General features: G+C 41.5%; 1 protein-coding gene across 3 annotated transcripts in view; it reads left to right on the forward strand.

Annotated features, from left to right (window-relative positions):
* Positions 1 to 1,023: 1,023 nt before the first annotated feature.
* Positions 1,024 to 23,276, forward strand: part of CASR (calcium sensing receptor) — a 79,729-nt gene continuing 57,476 nt past the window's right edge. Inside the window, exon 1 of one of the 3 annotated variants that reach the window (XM_054188651.1) lies at positions 1,024 to 1,258. The gene's annotated coding sequence lies outside the window, so the exon portion shown is untranslated. Of the gene's footprint in view, positions 1,259 to 1,502; positions 1,675 to 23,276 lie in introns of those variants that run through there. The other 2 variants (XM_054188653.1, XM_054188652.1) reach the window with 2 other exon arrangements.

Raw genomic sequence — 23,276 nt, forward strand, 5'->3', positions numbered from 1 at the left:
CTGCAGGGAAACGTTAGGTTTGCTTTGGTCCCTAAATGAATGTTTAGTTTAACCTTAATAGGGAATTCTCTGAATTTGTAGACCTTTTATTTGGAACCATCTCCAGTTAAGCATGATTAAGAATTAAGGAAGCTATTCATTCACCTTTGCAATCAGTTTTGATTTGGGTTTTTTTTATCTAGAAAGTATTTGGTCATAAAGGTCATTTCATTATGATTGATAGCACAATTATACTGTAATAACTATCATAAGGATGATGATCTAATTTTTAAAAAGTTAGTGTATTGCACTAGAAGTGAGAAAATAAATATAATTATTTATCAAAATTAGCTGCATCTTAATACATGAAACGCTGTCTGAGGACCTAAGTGACTTTAAGTCCATTGATAATTCTGCAATAATACATGGACTAGGCCGGTACCAAAGTTAGGTCTCACAGATCTTCAGAAGTAAAGGTCTCTGTCACTTCTTTGGGGGGAAAAGTACAATACACTTTTAATACATACTGAGTATCACTCTCATCAGTACATTGCAACTTTAACAATACTTTTGTTGTTATTATCTGGGAAATGAAAACTGGAGACTCTCAGGACAGATCCAGAGCACTAGGATTGGGCACTAGAATGACACCAGAATCTGAGTATAGGGCTAGGTGCTACTTTTCCTTAAAAGAAAAAAAAAACCAAAACATTTTATAAGGTTAAGAAATTTCAGATATAAACTGCATAATGATCCTAAAAGACAGTGTTGCTCTCAACCAACACCGACAGATCTTTGGATGTGACAAGCAGTGTAATAATATAAGTGCTAGCAAATAATGATGAAAACATTTCGTTCTCTGCATTTCAGTTCTTAAGATGGAAATAAATTGGCGAGTATAGCAAGTCTGGAGCTGTACATATGCGCACAACCACACAACAGTACAGCATGAGCTGAGGATTTTCTGCTTCAAGAGATAGAGGACTCTGGTATCGTTACTGCATGGGGCTCAGCTACCAGGGAACAGCATAAAATAGAAGGCCAGACTTTTTCGGTGTGAACTGGAAGAAGACCTCATCCTTGATAAGGAAATTGAGGCAGGGATGCTTTCCCTCCCCGCAGCAGTGTCCCCACAGCCGCAGGGTTAAGAACGCGGGTGCCGGCCCGTCGAGTGCCGCCGCACGGGGAACCGCCAGAGCCAGGCAGCAGCGCTCGCACCGCCGCCGTACCCCCGAACTTGCACGCCGAGCAGCCCAGCTGCAGGAAGGTCCATGCAGAGGTATCCGACGTTCCTGCACCTCCTTGGGCAGTATCCGCGATGCCCTGACCGGGAACGCCGTGCCCGGGAGCAGCGGGGCGGCGCGGCGCGGAGCGGGGCGCGCCCGGGCGGGTCCCCGCGGTGGCCGCCGCCGCCCGCCCCTCCTTGCGTGGCCCGTGGGAGCGGGCCCAGGTGCCGGAGGCGGCGGGGAGGGCTGGGACGGGGCCCTGGCCAGGGGTTTCTCTCTCCCCCACCCCCTCCTCCCCTCGCCGCCGGTTCCCGTGAGGCTGCAAGTGCCGCCGCGGCAGCTGGGGGGCCGGCGGGGGATGCTGCTGCCGCCGCCCTGCCCAGCGCCGGAGTAAGGGCAGGAGCTGGTGGCGGCAGGAGCAGCCCCGGCGGCGGGACGAGGTGAGCCGGGCGCGGGGCCCGCGGGGCAGGTGGGTGCGTGCCCGGGAGCGGGAGAGGGGCCGGGGCCGGGGTCGGGGTCAGCGCCGGGGGGGCAGCGCTCCCGCCGGGTCCAGCCCGCCCGCGCTGGGGGCGCATGGGGAAGGGACGGGGCGCAGCCTGCGGGGTTCGCGCCGGCGGCGAGGAGGGAGGGGAGAGAGCCCGCGGTGCAGCGCCGGGGTCTGGCTTTGGGGGTGCAGAAACCCAGAGGAGCAGAGCCCCCGGCGAGGGGGGATTTGGGGGGGGTGGAGGAATGCGAGGGCGACGGGGAGCCAGGGGCATTTCGGGCTGAGCCCGGCCGGCCGCGCCGGATGCAGACGTAATTCCACGGAGGGACCCCTTCACTTCCCCTCCCCAAATCCTGGGCAGGGTGGCTTCTGATACATGTAGGATCAGGCAAAAGGAGAAGTTTCAGTAAAGCTCAGAAGTGTTTTCTCTGGCTGAAGTTATCTAGCAATAATATTGAGGGGAAGAGCAGTAATTCATAACAAAACTTGAAGGAGCAACAGGTTGTTTTACTGAAATCACACGCGCTGGGAAAAAAAAATCACCTCAAGTGGTCCTGATAGAAAACGGCTAATAGCAGTATCGTGCAAACTGATTTATAACACAGTTAGGAGTTCTGGGAGCTCCTAGCACTACTCAAAACAAATTTCACCATATGTCTGAAGAGACATTCTAAACACTAATTAATCTGTCCTTAAAATCTTCATTTTTACTTATGTGGATACAGGATATGATCCTTAGAATTACTTTCATATGCTTGTTTGAAGTGTTTCCCTTTTGACTGATGTTTTCCCTACTTGAAACAGGTTGTCCATTATGCACAGCCCTCCTGCTTACTGTCAGGCTCTGTGCCCCAAAACCAGCTCTGTGTACCTTTCTGTGCAGCCCTGGTGCAAACTAGAATTAATCCTGCTGGACGCCCTGGGCTGGATTCAGAGGGGCAAGGGGCCAGTAGCCCTACATCTGCCAGCCATGCCCAGTGCAGTGCTCCTGTTTGGTCATGTGTGTGGGGGAGAGCGGCTTTGCAGGCTTTTCCTGATTTCCCCTTTCGAGTAGTGTCTATCACAGTCAGGACTTTTTTTGCCTCCTACTCGAGTTTCACGACCTGGTGTAAATGCACAGAGGATGTGCTGGGAGGGGCAAGGTCAGGGGAGTATTAGTGAGGCGTTGCTACGGCTATTTCCCAGGCAGCGTAGTGTCCCTGAAAGTGTTTATGCTAATTGTGGAAATTAGAGCCCTTAACTCGATTTCTTGATTTAGTCTGGGGCTGAGCAACTGTGAACTCTTTTCACTTACTGCACTACTCTTCTTGCCTCACCATGCTGCAGGACTAAGCTCTTCTTTCAATGAGAAATGCAAGTTCCAGCCCCCCAGACAGGATCCAGTTCTGTTTCCTGTGTGTTCACTGGGCTTTGGTCATTGATCCAAGTGTTGTGAAGTCTGGGTACATCGTCTAGTTGTGAGAGTGGAAAAAATTAGCGGGATGATTATTAGGAATATTTTTGCTGAGGTTTACTGAGTGGTGGTGAAGGGATCTGATGGCTGTTCAGACGGAACACTGTTTCAATGACTAGCTTACATTTAATTAATGTAACTTTTTGAAAAGTAGATAGTTTTAAAGCAGATTAATTATGGCAGGTTGGTGATGAGAAGGCAAACAGAACATCCCAAAGTAATTTTTTTTATTCTAGGACATGACATGGCTGATATTTGGGATCATATATAAAATTATTAGGGTAAGCCCAACTCTGTGCCCAAGTGTGTGTCAAATCTCACCACAGTATTTGACACCAAAGTGCCTTACCTGTAACCTATGAAAGAGACTAGTGATGGAGTGGTTGGCATGCTGGCAAAATTTTGACATCATTCTCAAAGTAGCAATAAAGCAATACTGACAGAGAAGGTTGTGCAGTTACCTCCTGTGCTAAACTTTATGGCTCAATGAAAGAATCCAGATCCCACTTCTGTCAGTATGACACCCTTTGCGCCATTCTCAGACCATCGTACTTTCTTGATATTTGATAAGCTTGTTAGAATTAACTTCCGAAACATAAGTAAAAATGTCTAGTGAGACAGTGAGAGCTCTTTCAGTTCGTTCCCATTTCATCTGCATGTTGGTTGCAAACTGTTGCATCTACTGTTGGTTGCAAACAACCTCTTCTGCATAAGTTGATAGGCTTTCTCAGTCACTTATTAACTGCAAGAGTGAGGAATGCTTTACCTGCACTAATTTGTGCCAACGCTTGTAAGAACATTATTGACACTCAAGTAGACTGAGGGGCGCATTGACAGAGTGATAGCTTCTCTGCTGATGTATCAGGGCTAATTCTGTATAAGCACATTTTTTGTTCAGCTGAGAAAGTTAGGGTAGATGAACTGCTCAGCTCACAAAGTATGAGAGATTGTAATCTCTTCATGCATACATGAAATGCTAGTGAAGGGAACACGATCCAGTGACTTAATTGTAAAAATGATTCCAGAACCTGTTCTGGGCTTGAACATTGACCTCAGGCAAATAATTCCCTTTCAGTTTTACAGTTTCAAAAGTGGGGATAAGAACCGTGCCTCCCAGGGTCTTAGAAATGTCTTGTTTAGAAACAGGGGTTTCTGAAGCACACTGGAATTTCCATGCAAAAAGCTCTGTGTTGTTGTAAGGTATGGGTACCATATGGGAACAGGCAAAACTCAGGGGTTCAAAAGTTTCTGATCCCTTTTCCTGCCATTTTCAGGAGGGTTCAACTGGCTGTTGTGGTCCGTAGGGTCAGGCAACCACTTTTCTGTTCTGCAGTCTTAAGGGGACCTTATAACTAGATCCCCTGTGCCTGAAACTGATCTAAACTAGCTTTATTGATCTAAACCCATTTTGGAGTAGGAGGGAAAACATGCTACTGAACTTGATAAATTCTATTTGTTAATAGTTAGTTTGCGGTATTTGGGGCCGGCATATTAACCTGTCTGCCTACAGTGCCTAGCACTGGGACAGAGACTACCTGCTGCTCAGTACTTCGGTGGACAAGATACTGAACACCTGAGTGAGTGTCTAATATGGGTATGGCAGTTAGTGAGTGCCTGGGTTCTGATTTTTGCCTCTTGGAAAACGTGTGTGTATGGGGGGGAGAGGGTTAAACAAAGCTGTGACATTGCAGATATAGATATGCAATGTTCTCCTGTGCAGAAGGTGAGGGCCATTGTGCTATGTCTTAGACTCTGGAGGTATATTTGAACCATTACTGCTCGGGACTTGTCAGAGTGCAAGTGCTCATGGTTAATGGTGGCACTTTACATGCTAACAGTGACCATTCCAACACATTGCACAGGGAATGGGAATTTGTAATGACAGATACAAAAAGAAGAAAAAGAAGACAGAGAAAAGAAAGAAGGATGGGGAAAGAAAAAGGAGCAAGGGTGGCAGTAATCCTAGCAAAGGGAACATTTTCCAGTAAGCAGTTCTGAATGTGATGTAAAAAATAACAACTGAAAGTTTTATTTTACTACACAGAGCCCAAATTCTTCCTTTGATCTCTGTACAAGCTTCCTTTTGGCATCTGTGGGAGATCGGTGGAGAGAGGGGAGTGTGTAGTCTTGAATTTATGATGCAGTCCATGGACAGTCATGAAATGGAATTCAGTTCTCTCCAAAAATTAATACATAGCTGTGAGTCAACCGGAAAGGGACACTCATGGTCCTGAAATAAATGATAAAAATCGGGCTATTCACAGACATCTCACAAACAAAATAGTAGCTAAGTTCTCTGAGTGCTCTGTTCTTTGCAGCTAGACTGCTGGCATATATTTTAAAAAATTAATTCAATGTCCATGCTACTGTCTACAGGAATTCCTTAATAGACTTGGTTTGTGTAATGGTTTACACAAATACTATTTTTGAGACTTTAACCAGTATTCAGCATCTAGAAACTGTTATTTCAGCTTAATAAGTTAGGAACACATTAAGTGACCTCTAATGAATAATAAATTCTCTGCAGCACTTTCTTAAATTATGGGATCGGTTTAGTAAATTTTGCTAATTACACTTACTACTTAAAAATAGCAATATGTGAGCTTGAAAAGATACACCAACCTCTCCGAGCAAACCGAATACACAAGAATTCATAGAAGTTAAGATAGCTGATTTCAGGATTTTTTTCAAGTGTTTATCACAAATAATCAACATGTACATCTATTCATCTAGAGAAAGCTTGCTTTAACTTGAACGAGTTTCACATCTGATGCTTCTGTTTACTCATTGTGCTGCTGCTATACTTGGACACTTGGTATCTTGAATTAAAACATTGGGAAACCAGGGGCTTTGGGTTCCTTTATGTACATCTTCCAGGAAACAGAACATTTAGGAGCAATCCAAAGCAAAGTTGAACATCAAAGTGTCACCATAAATCATCCCTGCTATAAGAAGTTTTCTGCCTGCTTTCTGCCTTCAGTCAGCAAGTCCTTCCAGCACCATGACACTGCTCAGAGGTGTCTGCTGGGCTTTAAAAGCAGTAGGGCTGCTGACCTGTTAATGTTACCATTACTTGTCTCCACTTAGGAGGACATCTCATAAACCAGAATAGTGGTCTACAGTATGCTCTGCAAACAGAAAGGAGAGAGCTGCTACCTACCATAACCAATGAAGTTGCCTCAGGCAGATGAGGTTAAGGAGATGAAAAACATTTCATCTTTCCATTTCCCGTCATCATCTCCTCAAGGCAGAGCTTAACAGATGTAGTCCTTTTCTCCAGGAAGCACCATCTAACTTGTATTTTCTGCTTTCTGTTCTCTGTGCTCTCTTTTTATCTTGTAACCTTAATCTTCTTGAGAAGGGGACATTCGTTCCCCATTCCTGTTTTTCTACCCTTTGACTCACCAACGGCCTGGCACCATTAATTTAAGCATTTGCTTGTGAAGTTTCTTTGTTTGAGAACTGTCTGTGCTAAAGGAGGACCATTGAAGACAAGTTGTTGGGGGAATGTAAAATTATGGGGAGATTTCCTCCAGTCCCATTACTCCTGGTCCTCTAGTACCAATTGGAAGCATCAGGAGGGGATGGCAATGGGAGCAATCTGACTGTTTCAGTGAATGTGCAAGAGATCTGTGTCTCTTATGCTGGTTCTTAGTGTCAAAGCATTCAGCAAGCTCATGGCTGTGTTCACATGGTCCATTGCACAAAAGTCTCCACAGAGACAAGGCAGAAAGGGAAGCTGAGGTCTCGTGGTGACGGGGTTCATCAGTGAAGTTACAGATTAGGGACTGAAGTAGCGGATAGGTTGTTCATGCAGTCTTCTACTTAAATTCTTCTTTGAGAAGCCTGAACTGATCTAGAGCTTGCAGACAGTTTTGTTGGCACCCTTCCCTCTTCCCAGAAAGTTCAAGTACTTTTGAAGCACACAGTGAGTGCCATTTCAGGTACACAGCAGTATGGTGCCTAGCTCACAGCTGCTGTGCCTCAGAAGGGCAAGGATCTTTTGTAGGTCCTGTGTCAGGGCTGCCAGACTGGTGCAGTTATCTCTTATATTCTGGCAAGGTACAGTGTAGGCAGGTTTAAATGTCTAGACCGGTGCCTCAATACTTGGTGCTTGTGGCAGAGATTGCCTCCTTATTCCCATCTTCTTCCACCTTTCACCTCATGGCTGTCACAGAATCACAGAATGGTAGGGTTGGAAGGGACCTCTGGAGATCATCTAGTCCAACCTCCCCTGCCAGAGCAGGTTGCACAGGAACGCATCTGGGTGTGTTTTGAATGTCTCCAGAGATGGAGACTCCACCACTTCTATGGGCAGCCTGTTCTAGTGCTCTGCCACCCTCAAAGTAAAGAAGTTCTTCCTCATGTTTAGGTGTCTTTGGCACACACAGTGCACGTTTCTGCACGGTTCTTTGATGCCACTTGAAACTCCATTGTGGGAAGCCATGACTGAATGGGTCCAACATGTATCACACAGTCCGCTATGGTAGCTGCTTTCAAGATGACCTATTTAGCTGTATGTGTTTTTGAGTATTTTGAACATATCATAATTGGTACTTGTTAGGAACTTCTGACTAACCCTGAGCAGCACAACTCTCCAGCCCTGCAACAGCAATCCAGTTTTCAGATCTCTCTTTGTTTACGTTTTAGAACATGTTTTACATTTAGCATTTCAGAAGGAATTTAACTAAGCTGTACCTAGTCTACACCAAGCAGTACACTCTACACTATGCACTGTTGCAGCTGTTCAGATGCCATTCTTTCTACGCAAGTGTTTTGAAAGTAATTTGAATTGCGGAGGTAGTTACTTCCAGGAGACTTTGTATTGGAAAGACAATGGTCTGCTGAAAGGACAAGTAATCTACATCACGTTTAAGTCCCACAGATATTTTATGTCTTCTGCATAGCCATATATTTTGCAAGACTGTCATATTCTTGCACAAATGATAAAATATCAAACCCTGCTGATGAGTTTCCTCTATTCACTGGCCTTCAATCTAGGGAAAACGCACAGATTTATAAACTGAGCTGTAATCCTAAATCTTCTGCTGCCTGTATTTATTATTTCAGGGAACCTCCCTACCGTCCTTACCTTACCTGAGGGAGGCAACTGTAATTCTCCTGTTTTATGTATTAGAGACTGAAGGGCCTGGATCCAGTTAGTGAATGACAAACAGAGTATAAAAGTCTGGTTTCTAAACAACAGAAATAAATTCCACCTGTTGCACCATAATGTCTTTTAAATACATTACTCCATATGATACCCTTGTCTAAAGCATTGTAATAAGGATACGAACATTAATACCAACAGTGGTGTGTGAATGTATATATGAATGTATAAGCATGAATTTTGATATGATTTAGACTTGTGTCTGTAACAAACATACTGATAGTGGATTATGCTTCTTGTGCTTCCCAGCATAGTCTTAGGTTGAGTAGTTGTAGCAGCTAGCTAAGGTACAATTACTGCTGCTTCCATTTCTCAGGAAGCGGTGTTGCACAGTTAATGGTCTCTGATGTGTCATGTCCATTTTCATAGACATTTGCATACCTAAGCCTTTGAAAGCAGTCGTCAGTCAGAAAGCCCTGCTTGATCTTATGGAGAAGCCTTTACCCTCCCTCCTCCACAGTTAGATCAGAGCACGTGCTTAGAATATGCTGCCTGTGAGCTTTCAGTTGAGAGCTTTGAGCAGTGTCTCTCTATGAATTGGTGCAGGAGGCACAGTGTCAACCCTCCAGTCTTAAGCAGCAGCTGGATTACACTTTTGAGGGTGTAAAAAAATCTCTGTGCCTAAAGTGGGTGATGAATATCTCAAGAATCTTTAAGGACCTGAATTTTAGTTCCTCAGTGTTAATAACTGTAATCCCTCCCTCTTCTGGAGTGTGCAACATTTACTATATTTGTTTCACTCTACTTAAGCACTGAAGTTTTGGTTCACAGTCATGAGAGCTAGAAGTGTTTAATTTCAATGGAAAACTGAGGTTCACATGAAACCACGTGGGCCCTGATCACCAAAGTCATAGCTACCTTCTTGCTGAGTTTGTGCTGTGACCACAGATGCATCAGTAGCTCTGTGGTTGGAATCTCAACAGGAAGGACCTGTCGCCATATGGTGGAAATAGCCAGAATGAAGCAGATTTAAGTTTTGGGAGTTGTTTTGCTGAGGTTATTTCCGATGCTTTCATAGAGTTTCAGTTTCAATTGAGGCTATGAAGTATTTTATAAACAAAGAGCAACACAAATTGGCCACAAGGCACTTTTAACGGGAAGGAGTTCACTGCATCCAGAAGTATCCATACATACTGCTCAGTGTCATAGGTGAACAATATGGAGAGAAGAAGTGCGGTGATTGTCCTTGTTGTCTTCTGTGCAGCGATAGAGCTGAAGGTGCTCAGGCAGGGGCCTGGGTCTAGCCATTTTTCAGTATTTGTCAAACTGGAACTGCTGTAACTGAAGTAGGACATGTCTGTCATATCATCGGCATCAGACAAGGTAGCTGGCAGTGCGGTGCTATAAGAGATGCTGCAGCGGTAGCATTGAAACCAGCAGTAGTGAGAGGGTCTGGAGCAGATGTGGAGATCTGACAAGAGGCAGTGGTGGGGTGGGAGTAGAGGCAGGCAGGGTGCTGGCACTGCCCACTCTCTTACAGACCTGCCTAAGTGAAATGTGGGAAGAACTTTGTCCCCTGCGTAGCTGTGGGAGTGAACAGGGTCAACGAGGTGAAACAAGGGACTGTGAGGCTGAGTGCTCCTCATTTGTTATTTGCATGAGGATGACATGCTTTTTCTATATAATGCTTGTTTCCTTTCTCCCCTAATAAACTAGTTATTCCTTGCTTTGCACATCAATGTGATATTTGTAGAAATAGACCTATTGTCTGTTAATGACACTGAGGCATAGCACGTAATTTCCATTATTCTAGGTGGGGACTATTGCTGGTGATAGTTGTGTATATTTTTTAAAGAACTTTTAGGTTGATGACAGTGCCTGGCAAATGACACTAAAGATCCCAAGATAGAATATACACAGTCATAGTTTGGGCGTTGACATACATACTGTCCTCTGAATGATGTCCTGTGAGAAGAGACTATCGACAAAGATTATTATTGAGGAAGAGATTATTTTCATGCCACTATATAAAAATAATTTAAATAACTTATTCTGAAATTGCTTCTTTTCCTGAAAGTTTTATAGTTTTGCCAAAATATCTTTCCTAATAGCAATGCCATGATATTGTTAGTGTTTGCAATTTTTAAAGTGAAATCTTATTCTGGGAGGTGATTTGTAGTAGTCCCATTTTCTTATTCAATACGCCTGTTGCCATATTTATCAAGGTGATAGCTGCAGTTACTGAAGACTAAAACAAATCTTGAGCACTGTGGTTTCTATTAACATTGCAAAACCAGCGGAGCTGACACAACGATTTGTATCCTCTCCCTTCATGTGCATTGCCTAGAGAATTACTGACTTGTAATTGAGAAACGTTGACAGTTGTGCCAACAAACCGGAGGATACAGAAGAGTGTAGGTGACACTGAGGGCACAGTTTGTTCTGACGGCTTTCTGTTGCTGTTAGCAATTTGCAAACTGGCAAGTAAGTTTGGAGGGATGGCCATTAAAAACAATAACATCTTGTAAATTATAAAGAATATAGTTGCGTGCAACACATGTGGAGTATTAAGACTTTGTTTTTATAGGCACATTTTGAAACAGCTGTACATTATAGGGCCCTGTTTGAAAGCTCTGCTTGTAGTAAATCACAGCACATTGAAATAGCTGTCTCAGAAATGAGAAAGGTTGGCTTGATTGAGCCAGGATTTGAACATACAATTCCAGACAGTAAAAACAGTTGACAACAGCTTGGCATCTACATACTGTCTTTCATCCAGAGATCTAAAAGAGCTTTTAAAAATGTCTAATTACAGCATAATGGGTTCCCATTTTGTATCAAGGATTACCAAAGTAGAAAAAATACACGACTACAATTTTCAGGTTGGGATTTGTATTGTTGGGTACTGACATTCATATTATACATTATACTTCATGTTACTGATCTAAATATGGGTGTAGGTAGCAACTTGCATTCAAGTTTGAAAATTATCTGATTTCCAGGCCCAAAGATGAAAAGGTGGAATTTTTGATGAGCATATAAAACATTAAAAAGCCTAAATTATTTTGTTTCTCACTGGGACATGTCCTCTTAAATTTCTTTTTTGCTTTTGATAATTTGTCTCTGACTTCAGCCTGTAGTTGCCAGCTAACATATCTCTGTGATGTTTACACTAACATTATGCAACCTTCTTCAGAAGCAAAGCAACTACAAAAATTATTCAGGGAACAGTACAGGAGCAATAACTAGGAAGGAAAAAAAAGTCATAATTCTTAGTTAAGCATGTAATGCAGCTGTGCTGATGTGTACCTAACAATGCACATTTCCTCCTAAATGAAATATTTCAGGTGAGCAAGAGTTCATATCCTGGTGGGCAAAGGGATTATGAGATATATACCTCTTAATTAAAGGAACACAGTTTCACTAATACAGCTGGCAGTGGGGTTAGATAACTCATGGCTCTAATCTTTTCCTTTCAATACTGTGGACTGATAGAAATTTCAGGTGAACGTAGTACCTATGGGATCTCTCTGCTTTGCCTGTGTGCTTTGTCCAGTTTAAATCTTAAGTGCTCTTATGTTAATTTTATGGCAAATTAATGGTTGATTTCTTGTTTCATCCAAAAAGGCCACGGAGTCCAGTTTTTAAATTGAGACATTTCTAAAATCCAGAGAACTGTTTCCTCAGTACCTGCCAGCTCCCATAATGTTTCCTGTACCTGGGGAAAATACCTGTGGGAATTAAAGTTCACCTTTTCCCAATGGTCCTCAGTTACCAAAAACTGTGTCAGAACCACAGGCAAGTGGGTGATACACAGAGCGGTCCTGTAGCTATACGGTGGCATACAGGGCTGAGGCTGGCCTCCATGCTTGTTACTGGATTTGGGTAACTGCAAAGATGGCATAAAGCTATTTTTGTTTCACCTCCTCTGGTCTTATGCCAAGAACAGCTTGGAGAATCTGGGCATGACTTGTACAGCAACATTTACTTGTGTGTAATTGTTCTTTGCAGCACATAGTCCCTTCTCAGTTAAATGTTTAAGCTAGGGGTTGTAACAGATGCCTAGATTCATTGCTTTTGGCTATCTTTATTTTTTTTATTAATAAAGTCATAAAATCCTTATCTGCATGGATTGTGTAAATCCATGTGTAAAAAGGCAAAAAAGAAATCCCTCTTCCACTGCTTATTTAGTTTGTGAAGCCCACTGCAGTCCTGACATCTCTTTAACACTGTGCATGTTTACAGTGCAACTGAAATGGTTTAGAGTAATAATTGCACATTAAAATATACAGATATCGTCACTCTGAACAAAATCCAAAAGTATATCAAATGGCAAACCTTATCCCAACTCTTACTCACTATAGCTCTATTTTTCCTAAATGCCTGAAGAAACAGAAAGATCTTGGCGTTCCTCTGCTGCTTGTTAAATGAACTATCCTACATACACTATCTTCTTGAATCATTTCTTCAGAAATATTCTGCATGCTCCAAGACTCTACATTGATACATGTAAAATTACAATAACAGCTGCATGACATGATATTATTCTAGGAATATTGTATGACTGTGTAAATAAAGATTGCGTGATAAGGCAAATCTCAGCTAGTTAAAAAATCAAAAAGTCATTCTCATTCATTCTATACTGAGACAAAAAAATGGAAAAATGGATGAATAGATCAGTACAAATTTGAGTTCATGTTGTGGAGCTGAGCTAGTTAATTCTTCAGCTCAGTTCTAGTTCTTGTGCTGCTATGACTGAAGTTATTTCAGCTTATTTAAACAAAATAGCAAAATAATAATTCAGGTTCAGCTGTGATTTGAGGAAAAGCTCCTGCTCCCTGGTTACAGGATGATTTAATCATGTAATCAGATAATTACCAATTGAATATAGGTAAAATTGATGGCAGGTTCTGTAATTTTAATTAACTTTACAGAGATTTTAATATTTGTTCAGAAATTTGTATCAGGAATGAATTTCCTTTACAGTTCTTCACGTATTGTTCACTATTCCATAGTCTTTAATTATTATTAGTTTAGAAATTAGAAAGCACATACGCAACTATTGGATCATTTTAAGGTCTCGTGATACTAAATAAAGAAACTGTGTCAAATGTTATTTGTCTGAACAACTCTTCTGCACTCACAAATTAGAATAGAGTTTGAACCTTTGTTTGTTGCCTCCTTTTGTTTTGAGCATTTCAGGTATTACAAATGCTGTAGTTACCTGATATTAAAAAAAAAAAAAAGGCGTTTAAAATATTTGTACATATAATCATCAAATGAGCGCATTAATTTGAGTTTGTCTCATAATTTAGAGATTATGCTAATTGGCACTGAAAAACTTAATCCCATAACAGGGTTTGAATCCTGCTTTCAAAAGTGACTTCAGGTCAGGATTTTCAAGTCATTGGTGAATTTATGCTCTTCAGTGAGCAAAGCAACACTTAAATTTGGCTGGCTAACTGCCTGTCAGATTCTCAATCCTGAATTATAGATTTCATACAGAGTATACTAAAGACCTGGCAAACGATTTGCAGAAAAGAGATAAATGGGGAGCCACGTAGACTACCATGGAGTAAGATGGTAAGAAAAGGGGCTGGGACACTCTTCCTTTCCCTGAAAATTCAAGCTGCGTCCTGTTTTAATCTACTTTCTGACTTCTGATACTGTGCATTTTTCTCACACTGCCCCTAAATTTCCTATTGTCACACCTTTCACACATTGGTAAATTTGATTCAGTCCTCTTGCTGTGTAGTCTGACCAGTGGCAGAGCACGTTTGAGCTCTGCAGGTAAGAGATGTGTTCTTCCGTCTAAATTAAAAGCCCTGCTTCCGAGACCTGAGCCGGGGGTCTGAGCGGTCTGCTAGTTTATGCGGGTGCATTCACAAACAAAACATCAGGTTCTTGTGGTTCTGTGTGAATAAGGAAGAAGGAGACTGGGGATGTTTTGGATGATCCTGCTCTAAAGGAGAAAGGAGGGTAGGATTTGGCAGAGAAAGTGAGATTATTTAAATCAAATCATGGAATCATATAAAAGTTGTATTGGGGACTTTTTTTTTCAAATATGCAGTACATTTTTGGATCAAAAAGAGGAAGACCCATTTCATAATTGAATGACTGTAGCCTAAAGTGTAGGTGTCTCACTTGTTATGTAGGATGGCCCAGTTCTAGTCTTTCAGCCAGATCAGAGCCAAGTATACCTGGTTGTCTCCAGAAGTTGTGTGCAAGCGCTCACATTGACAATGCCGCTGGCAGTCCTGAGCAATGTTTCTGGCATTTTTGGCTTAAAACTGGGAAAAGTCTAGTTCTTCTGATGTGGAATGGAAAATATATCTTAAGTTCTGGCAGCATTCACTACATGGGGAAACCTTTTTTGACATAGCTTCACTGTAGGGGTGGCTGACGCGTGTCTTTGAAACCCTGTATGATACCTACATGGTAAAGAAATACTTTGTGGACAGATGTAAGCCAATTTTTGGCAAGACTTAGGTTCTCAAGAGTCAGATTTTTAGACTTGAAATATGTGATTAGGAACCTACTGGGCTTTTCCAATGTTCCTAATCACCTAGGTCTTATGGCTTCAGTTTCCAAGTCTGAGGACGCAAGTCTGGAGTGTCAATTGAAATAGCAAGTGACTGTGGTGTGTCATAAACTATTAGTATTTCTTTGATTAAACTGTAGTCCAGTTTGTTCTCTCTCACTGAATCTCCAATTCTTAGTTTCGGTTGTTAATTTCTTAATTTCCTATTGTTACCAATCATTGTAGCCATCTTTATTCAGCAACGTGTTTTGCTGGAGGTATATCAGAAATAGGTCTATATTTATAGGTGTGTGTATATATATATATATATATATATATATATATATATATATTTATAGGTCTATATAAGACACTCTGGCTTAGGGAAAGCCAAACTAACTACAATGGTTGATCCATTTTAATGTGTGTCAAATTCATTAACAGTAAATGATGCTTAAATGGATGCTTGTCTCAAGGCCTGAACTTCTTAAGGTGATGGACCTGTGTAACTACACTGGTTTGGAACCCATGTCCTTGCAAATGAGACATATTTTTTTCCCTAGAAATGGTGTTGTTTTAAAGCTGCAGGTAAAGACTGCTTTGCTTATTTTTAGTGGGCTGACACGATGCAAACTTTATTCATCGTGGCTAGATCCCAGAAGACACAGCAGAGCTGACAGTTTTACCAGCGAGGCCAAAGCCAGGAACAGCAAATTGACGTACAGACAAAGACACACTGCTGGAATTGTGTGATTCTAAATACATAAATACATTAAATACCTGAATATAAACATATGCTTATAAATTCAGAAATATTTATCACACAAATACACAAATAAGAACCGTTACAGTGTCTTATTCATAGTTCATGATAGAAGATACGATGACAAACACATATGGTAAGGGCAATTGGGTTAAAACTGGCTCACCTTTGAAAAAGGAAAAGCAAGAGTTGAACTTGGGTTTCTGGATTTCAGCAGTGTTCCTCATTTTTTGTCTCCTAAATACAGTTTGAGCATTGTCTCTTCCTAATGGTCTTAACGTGTGCACAATAATTATTATCCCGGCTCAGTGTTTCTTGTTCTGAAATGACCAGAGATGATTTCTGCTGGAGAGAGAACGCAGGCAAGTTATGTAGAGGCGTGGATCCATTTTTTTTCCATGTCTATACATAAATTTTAGTGCTCTTACTGGATTACTGATACTGAAAATAACATGCTCTTATAATATTCCCCACTTACTAATCTCTCACTAAAATAAATAATAGAGATATTTTCTGTCTCTCTAGAAAGCCCGTTGCTGGCTTCCTCTAAACTCTAAAGACGCTTACTGTCCCTTGATACTGATGTTCCAGACAGAGCTATTAGTGCTGGGCCTCCAGACACAGAAATTGAATTTACAGTCTCGATGTTTTAAGGCTTCAAAGAGCTGAAGGGGTGGAGAGAGGCTGGCGTAAAATAGTATACTTCTCTCAGTTTCACTTTTGGGAAATTAAATAAACATTTACAAATAAAATCATGAAAGCTTTTCTTTTCAAATTAGGTCTATAAGCATTAGCTGTTCATTATATTCTCCCACTTGAAAATTGTAGTGAAGAACTATTTGTCTTCCAAGAGTGTCGTGGCAAGGCTTAATTTAATGTTTGTTAGGAAGTCTTGGATCCTTGGAGAAAAGTTATGAGTATGCAGTATCATTATCAGGATTTTGTACATAATAATATTCTGTACTTTTACTGGGGAACAATAATTCAGTCTCAACACGCTCAATCGTCCACAGAAGAGGTGAAAGCTAATTGTTATCTATTTACTGGCTAGGGAAGCAGAGATTTCTTTTGCTGCATTCAACGTTGCACAAGAAGCAAATACTGAGCAAGAAAGGAAGCTGGCAAGAAATAAGGCATATACAGTGAACACTCGAAATCTTACAGATGTAGTTGTTTACCGGAGTACCTCCTACTACTGTTTTCTTAGCAATGCTTTTGTTGCTAATGGGTTGAGCTCAGAAAGAGGTTACAAATGCTAACGTTAGTTTTGTGCTCTCCTTGATTCCTTGCAGAAGGACCAATAGGGGACCGCTTTGTTTTGTTTGAAATTGTTTCCTTTGGCTTTGCAAATAGCAAGAGAGATGAATATGCTGTCTCCTGAAAATTTAGGAGCAGTCTGCCTTGACATTTTGTGATTTGAAAAGGTGATTGCGCTGAGTCTTTAGCAAGGCTCTTTTACTCTTTTAACAATGTTATCAGACGTGATCAACTAAAACAAAAAAAACTCATGTTGAACAATTTGATTAAAAATTGCTGCTATTAGTCACTTTCTAAATGTTTCTTGCCTTGACTGCTGTGATACTACTTTTTCACTGCCTGTCTGGTATTTTCATAGGGTTTACTAGATTACAGAAATCCAGATTTGCTCACATGCATTTCTGTGGTACACCTTAGGTCTGTCTTTTTAATAGTGGGAAGGGACTGTTTTTTCCATTGATAGGCTAATTTTAAGAGTATTCACTTTCACTCTGTATTATATTAGGTCTTTTAGCTGGCTGCAAATCTGGTAGACTAGGGCTTAGCAAGGGCGCATTTTGAGTGTTGAATCTGTACAGTCAAAAAGAGGAGAAAATAGGGCATTGCTTTAGTGAGAAGCCTCAGGAGGGTTCGAGAACAAGTTTTCAGGTGCAGAGTTCGCACTTCCCCTTGTAAGCGTGGGTAGCCCTCATAAAAGTGAGCTATCAATGAAATGACCTCTTGCGCATCTATATTTATTCTCCTTTTGAGGCTTTGTCTTTGCTCTATTCAGTTTGTAAGTCAAAACAAAGTATCACACCATTGCTAACACTGCAGGTTTAGCCTGCTATCTGAACATCAAGCCAGGCTTGTTCTGCTTCACTACAGTAGCACCCACAGGAAAAGGACTCTGGATCTGGAACTTATCAGGGTTTTTTGTTTATGCTTGAGACAAGTGTACATGTGACCTAGACTTCAACTTTTACTGTGCTGACACTATAGGAAACACTTCCCTTGTCAGTAAGTTAATATGTCAACACCAGAAGTAGTTACAGCAGTTGTAACTAGTGGTTACTTTTTCAGCTGGTTTTCTGGTCATTTTCTTAGATACTCTAAGAGGACTGCCTAAACAGCTGAAATATGACAGCTCTGCTGAGAAGTGAGTTAATTCCTCAACAATCAAAGCTGAGGAATTTTTTGTCCTGCAAAAATCTGCAGCAGAATTCAGAGTCGCGTTGTTCTCATTTTGTGACAGTGACATGTCTGTAGCACACTCTATGCACATGTTGGCTTTCAAAAATTAAGCATGAAGCTTGTGTTGTGCCCTGAGGAGCTTTCAGTAAAACTGTCACAGGACATATAACATCACATCTACCCTTCCTTTACCCAAATACTATGCATGTCTTTTGCCGCACATTTACTCAGAAGAAACAAGCCTCTTTGAGTCATGCAGTGATTGCAGAAGAAATATGTCTTATTTTTTGAAGATCTTGTAAATCTGTCAAATCTCTGGGTTTAAGTTTGTTGTTTGCATCTCCTTGTGCAAGTCTAGGGAGATAAGAAGAGAAAACAGAGAGTTAGCTGCACTTGGGATTCTCGCCAGTCTTCGTGGGATGGAAAATTCCTTCCTAATTCCATATCTGACTTTAAATTTGACCCTCAGCGTGTGAGCAAGATAGACCAACACATGCACTTCAGAAAAAAAAGATCCTTTGTGTCCTATCAGGACACTGGTGCAACTTTTCCAGGGTCCCAGTCTAGCTGCTGCCAATCAGTGAAGCTTTGTCTTCCCTCAAGCATCCTAGAGTGTGCGGGTAAATTGGGCATCAGAAAAAAGAACTGTCCTCTCCCTCCTGCAGGCTGTCAACAGAAGCCTTGAAACATGAGATTTGGTTATAGAATTCATCTCAATGCAGAGCTACCAGAAAGATGAGTATGTTGAGCACAATACAGAAAACCACCGGTCACCAGGGGAGAGTTGCAATTTTGTATGTTCCAACATTAGTGGTCATTTATACATTAAAACTGTCATTCTCACTGCAAGATTTTTTTTCTTCACAGTTTTTAATAACCACAGTTTCATTTTACTATCTAGAGGACTGATTGAAAAATATTTAATAGGTTCACAGTGAGATTGATCTCTGAGTGATATCTTTAGAAATGTGTCCACTCGTTGATATCATCCCTTTAACAAAACCTTTGAGATCTCTCCATAAACTAGTTTTGAATCTCTCTATTAATTGCAATTTTTGGATTTGTACGGTCATATGCCTTGGAGAAGTCCATGTTGTAGTCTATATAGTTGCCTTTTTCAAGTCAGTATCTCATAAAAAGAACGGTGGGGATTTTTTTTACAAGGTGGTTCATATTGTATTTTATCCTCGTTGATTTGTAGAAAGAATGATGACTTAACTCATTTTATTGTTGTATCCAAATTGATATTGGGGTACTGTGCCTATAATTTCCTGAGCCTTGCTTCTTTAGTAGTTATTTAATACTTAGGTACACTTACAGTTCTCTGACCCTTTGGAATTTTCCCAGTTTTCCATGAGTTGTTCAGTATCAACACTAGCGGTTCGGAGAACTCCTCATTGAGTTTATGTAAGACTCCAGGCCTGTTGATTTGAAAACATTTAATTTTAGCAGATCTCGTCTCACATCTCCTTTTATTACCTACAGTGAATTTTGTTGTGCTGACGTAATATGGGATGATACATTCGCCAGCTTCATTCCAAGGACAAAACAATGTGCGAAGGACAAAATGTTTATTGGATATTTCCGCCTTTTTTGGATTGTCATTTACAGTTTTATCACCCGCATCTAGCAGTGGGCTCATGGCCAGTCCCAACCTTTTTCTAATATTTATAAAAATATCTTTTTTGCCTCTTTACCTCTGTTAACTATTAGTACTTCCTTTGTTTTATTGGCTTCCCTCATAAATTCCCTGCATATTGTATCTTAGGAATTGTTATTAACTTTTACTTTCCCCTTTCTTCTATGCTGCAAATAGGTGATTTTTAGTATGGTTTTTTGCCATCTTTTATTCCATACAGTTTTTGATTTAGTATAAATATTTTTTTTGCTTTGAAGTGCATTTTTGGCCCATAATTGGATAGGCTTAACACTTTATTTTACATTTCCCGTTTGACTTTACACTACCAGTCAATTGGACTGACAGTTGTTCTAAACTTTCAAAATCTGTCCTGTTTAAAGCTCCAAGCCTACATTTTGGAACCAGTCCTTTATTAGTGATTGATGATGCATTCTGCTTGCATATTGTAATTGTAACCACATCACCAGTATTGGCGCCTAGGCAATTGCCAGTTCAAGGCAAGCACTTAATACTTCTAGTCCATCAGAAACAAGTCTGTGGCTCAGCTGTTCGAGCTTCCATGGGGAAACTTTTATGTTACCACTACAGCCCCAGGAAACTTAACCGTGATTTTGTTACCTGCCACTTGACAGGTAGAGCACATACTCTTCGCAAGAGCACATCCCCGATAAAACAGTTTATTTCAAGTTAGTAAGGAAATTGTAATAAGAAGTGGGCAGGAAAAGTGAGTAAAAAGTCATTATGAACAATTCCAGTGAGATTCCCAAAGGAAGCATGAGGGGTTGCCTGAAAATCCCTGGGTTTTTTTTTCCCCTCCCGCTGTCTGCTTGGTTTTGCGCCATGCTGTTTGCTGCCCCTCTATTGCGCTAGTGGAAATGTTTATAGGGTTGTGCTGAAAATAAAAGCACCAAAAATCAATCAAATTTTTAAAATGTCCCCAACGAAGATGTTGGCAGGCATTTACAGCAGGGTCTTCTGGAAGTGGTATCAGCCAAATACCTATGCTTGGAAGTTGTAATACCAGACTGAACGAAGCACAGGATGGTATATTTTGTACTAGTCCCCGGGGCAGAGAGATGAAATGGATATGGGTTGTCCTTTACACACTGGCAAGTATAGCTTTTGTTCTCACTTTTGTTACTTCATTGCTGTATGAGCAGTCTTGTGTCCATCTTAAGGGGGCTCCATTCTGAGATGTTATAGAGCTCCCCGGGAGAAAAGTCAGTCAGTTAAATACCTGGGAACTCGTTGGGGATGATGAAAGCCCATGAAAAAAAGACCATCAGAAGGGAAGGCTGTCCTTTTCACTGTAAAGTACAATTTGGGTTTATCATCTGGTGAAGGGGAATCTGTTTCATCCCCTGGTCTTGCACTCCTGTTGTTGCTGGAGAGCAGATCCCTAAATGAAGAGGCTCTTCATTTTTTGAAACTCAAAAATGGTCTGGCTTGCCTCCTTTCAGTTCTTTTTCTGAGATTTGCCAAGGGCAGAGGTAGCATTTTGTTCTTTGTGGGGTTTATAGACTGCCAGGAAAAATTACAGGAGTAGCTCAATAAAGGGCAGCATGGTTTTCCTTTGGTAGGTAGCAAAATTCCTCCCAGCAGAGGGGAAAGCGTGGCTAAGAAATGGTGAATGACCATTCATGTTAATCACCCAAGCTGGCAAAGGGCTCCTTCCATTCGGGTGCCTGGAATAGTGATTCTCGTCACTCACCTTTTCTTGTTTCCCCTCCCACGTAGCTCATGAAAGCCCCCATTAACTCTGCCCCACTGAGAACCATGCGGGGATGGACTGAAGCCCTGTGGACACGGGGCTGACTCCCATGGAAAACGTTACTGGAGGTGAAACGCGCATCCAAGTCTGGCCCTCTCCTGACATTTGTTCATTTGCCGTGTTAATCCTGACAGCAGCACAGCCAGTCAGCATGATGCCCTCTTATAAACAAAGATACACATGTAAATATCTAGTCAAGGTAGAAAATGTGGTGGTTTTTTTTTTCTTTTCTATGCTTTTCTTTTCTTTTTCCACTTGCTTAAATAAGCACAGCAGAGCTGTTTTTTTATCACGCTCCTGCTCCTGCATTTTTCCAACCCAATTAGGCCATTACCAGGGCTAAATGAGGCATGGAGCCTCCAAAAGTCACACCGTCGTCCCGGAGATGAAGCGCGTATAGCTGCAGAGTTGGCAGGCAGGTGAGGTGGCTGGGGCTCACCGGAGTGTGACCCCACATGTTTTTCTGTTCTAGAAAGATCACCTTCAGAAAGGAGGGGGGGAAAGTCAATTAAAAAATATTATGTTAAAAAGCACTGTGTTAACGAGAGGTTGCCACATTGTGGTCAGGTAACGCGGCTGTGTTTCTTAAGGATGTATGGAGGAAGTGGCTGGCCACAATCTCTTCTGATTTCTGGACAGCATGGCAAAAAGGGCTGTGAAGACCATGAAAGCCTTCATGTATCTTCCAGTGGTTCTGTTATTAGTTTTTTCCTCGCTGGTGAAGAGTTCCCTGCCTGCTGCAGCCTGCCCCCAGCTCTGTAATGCTCACAGGTGATCCTGCTCCGCTGGGGGACAGGTGGTACTCCATCAGCCAGGCTCCCTTTCCGGCTGAGGGCCTTCAAGTCATTCGTACCATGCCAGCTTGTGCAATAAAGCAGGGCGCTCTTCAACTCTTTCCATGACACAAACCTCATATTTGCTTCTATTCCCAAGCTGCTGGGACCTCTTTGTGCTGGATGTAGAAGTGATGCAGAGGAAGGGGTTGTCTGTCCTGCCCTGAAGCTCTGGTAGCTCTCACTAATGTTTCTTAAATTATGAACTAGAAAAAATTATTAAGTGTCTAAAATAAGAGGGGGAGAAGGCTTCATTTAAAAGGACAAAGAATACAAAGCCTAGCAACTAGGCTTATCAAAGACAAACCTGGGGTCTCCTGCTTTGTTTCAGAGAGGAGCTCTGACAGAAACGATGATAATTTTCTGTCATATACTGTTTTAAGCACATAAGTTTTTGTGTGCTGAAAGAAAATTAACATGTGCACTTTTATGACTTTTATTTTTGTACAGGGAAAAGAGTGGATAAAGTCCTTTGCTCTGAATACAGATTATTTTAGAAGCTGAATAGCTTTCCTTGTCCTTACCTTCACCTCAGTTTTGCTGCTTTTACTCACACTGAGCAATACCTTAGTTATCAGCTAAATCATATGAAACTTCTTGCAGAATATGGTGGTAGAATCAGGTGCGATACTGGATTTACCAACTAAATAAATATGGAAGTGAGAAAGATACAATTCCTAGCCTTTTTATGGTTTAAAAGAGTGATAATAAATCTGTGGAGATAAATGTAGTCAAAAGGAGCCCACACTTGAGCATTATTGGACATCTTCTTCTGGATCTAGCTGCTGCAGTTTGAGGTGTTATTCTTACATCAGCATGCTCTTTAGCTGGGCAGTCTTCCCAGCAAGAACCATGCTCCTGATCTGCCTCAGTGCCAAATCTAGCCAATTTGGTTAATCTCATCTTCACATCAGTTTGAGCTAAACTGCCAGCGTTTTCAGGAAAAAGCTAAGTTGAAGGCTCAATATCTATTCTGATGACTCTTTGGAGCTCCTGATGACCTTCAGTAGTGGTGCAATAGAAAATCAGAGGTGAGACTGGGGTATCTTAGGTGGTTGTGTCAAGTGG

Source organism: Rissa tridactyla, chromosome 1 (assembly GCF_028500815.1).
Source record: "Rissa tridactyla isolate bRisTri1 chromosome 1, bRisTri1.patW.cur.20221130, whole genome shotgun sequence".
In the NCBI taxonomy this organism is placed as follows: Eukaryota; Metazoa; Chordata; class Aves; order Charadriiformes; family Laridae; genus Rissa; species Rissa tridactyla.